The sequence below is a fragment of the Puntigrus tetrazona genome, unplaced genomic scaffold (assembly GCF_018831695.1).
Source record: "Puntigrus tetrazona isolate hp1 unplaced genomic scaffold, ASM1883169v1 S000000420, whole genome shotgun sequence".
NCBI lineage: Eukaryota > Metazoa > Chordata > Actinopteri > Cypriniformes > Cyprinidae > Puntigrus > Puntigrus tetrazona.
The window spans coordinates 1-2,012 of record NW_025048069.1 but is presented as its reverse complement, the minus strand read 5'-3'; the positions used below and the strand labels follow the sequence as shown (position 1 = coordinate 2,012).

Below are 2,012 nucleotides of genomic sequence, written 5' to 3'. Positions count from 1 at the left end.
GGTGGCCGTTTGCGTTTTACATACCGATGCGGCATGTGCATAAGTGCCAGCAGCAGCAGAAGCGTAGCTGTGTGTGTGTGTTCGGGTGGTGTGCTGCTGAGAGTTGGTGAACACCAGGCTCTGGGTGAGAGCATCAGGAGATGACGGCTCCAATCCGGTCAGCTCCGAGTCGCCCTCAGCCACCTTAGGCAACAGAGAGCCGAGATCCATCCTGAGGACCAGAGAAACTTTCAGACAACTACAAAACAGGTCTTTGCTCAAGAACACAGAACATCAAATTAATTTTTGATGGGAGTTCTGACCTATTGCTTTTACAACACAGGAAGTGAAGTTGTGCACCTAAATATGCCATAATCTGTCTCTGCATGCTCAGTTGTAAGGCGGTTGGCTTTTTTTTGTCTTCAACTGCTAAACATAAGTCATAAATTAACCAGACAGGGAGGGGAATCATACCTGAACGCACGCCAAATATTTTGGAGCACTCAGGTAGACATATGTCTAAACTTGCTCTTCTTAACCGCTTGAAGATGTAACACACAGTAGTTTAACCACTAGCTTGCACTACTGACAATATCAGATAAAAATTCAATTGAGCTAAATGACACTTTTGTCTACCGTAGATCAGCTTTATATTGGAATCATAAGAAAAACAGACTCGACCTAAATAATAACCAACACCCGGTCTAGAACTGTATGTAGCTGAATAAAATGCATTTCATAGTTGATTAACTTTACACAGTAACTGAACTAAAACAACACTGTATAAAGTTACAAAAAAAAAAAAAGTACAGTATAAACCACTGTCTTTGAGAGGCACTTAATAGCAGAATTTAAGTTCTCTCATATTTGGTTAAATTTGCTTTATTAGTGCGAACGACCAAAACCAGGTTCTATAACGTGAAGAGATGTAGTGGTCAAGTCGAATCAGTTGTCAATGGTTACTTACAACTCTTCAAATGAAATTCATTAAAATGGTACCAAGACAAAAATACTATAAGCAAGTTGTGCAGGTAATAACATGTCTCACAGAGTGATAGGTAATTGCTATCCTAGGTGTGCCACTTTAAAATAATAGCAATTTTTTTTCTTTTGATGTACTATCTACAAATTGAAGCCAGCTCCTTTTAGCCGTGCCAATACGACTCAATTTTTCCTCTAAGTTTTGAACAAGGCAGATGTTTCTTGTTCACACAGAAAATGTAACTTTTACTGCAAGAGCCGTTTGACCCTTTGTCTAACAAAGATTTTCTACACCGAGCTCGACTTCCAGAGTCTTTGCCAAAGATGATGCACTTTAAGAGATTCTTTGGATTCGTTACATAATGGTATTTTGTTCAAAAACGCCACTGGACACAACACTGGCTGCTCCCTTGTAAGAACTTCCTTTCATTTATTTCAACTTGATAGACAAAAGGCTAAATAAAAGCATCTCGTAAATGACAAAGACAGTTGACACCAAATGAACCAATTTAAAACATGATACACTGAGGTTGTCTTTTTAAAAGTTACCGTTTTAATTAAATGATACTTTAATATCATTTACCAATTCTTTATTCTTAAACGGCACTCCTAGTCATCTGTATATCTGAGCTCTGTTCTCCAAAGTGTTGAAACACAGAAAGCACTCACCCCTGTCCAGGCTGCACAAGGTTCTTGGAGCCAAGCGCATAAGAAGCAGTGAACACTTTGGTCTCAGATAGCTGATAAATGGAGAAGTAAGTGTTAAACACGGACAACTCATCAAGTTTTCCCGTTTCATTTTTAAATTCATGAAATGACTCACATCTTCATTCCAGTCTTCAGCCGCCCAATCTTCCAGACTGTCTTTCCAGGCTCCTGAAAGCAGAGGTGAGGTAAAGATGAAATTCTGTTCTGCAGAGGACTAAATGAAGTCATTTATAGCCATCGGTTAGCAATTATGCTCATTTTCAAGTTCAGCTGTTCATTTTGGTTTGAGGGCAACCTGCACCACATAAACTGGATCAGTGCATTGCAAGTTTCCAAGAATAAAG

The 2,012-nt window shown here is 39.2% G+C and overlaps 1 long non-coding RNA gene across 1 annotated transcript; it reads right to left on the bottom strand.

Annotated features, from left to right (window-relative positions):
• Positions 1–30: 30 nt before the first annotated feature.
• Positions 31–1,862, bottom strand: LOC122333936. The gene is made up of 3 exons (XR_006248694.1): positions 1,784–1,862; positions 1,630–1,700; positions 31–211 (listed from the first exon to the last, which is right to left on the bottom strand). It is a non-coding gene; the product is annotated as an uncharacterized LOC122333936 (long non-coding RNA).
• Positions 1,863–2,012: the final 150 nt, after the last annotated feature.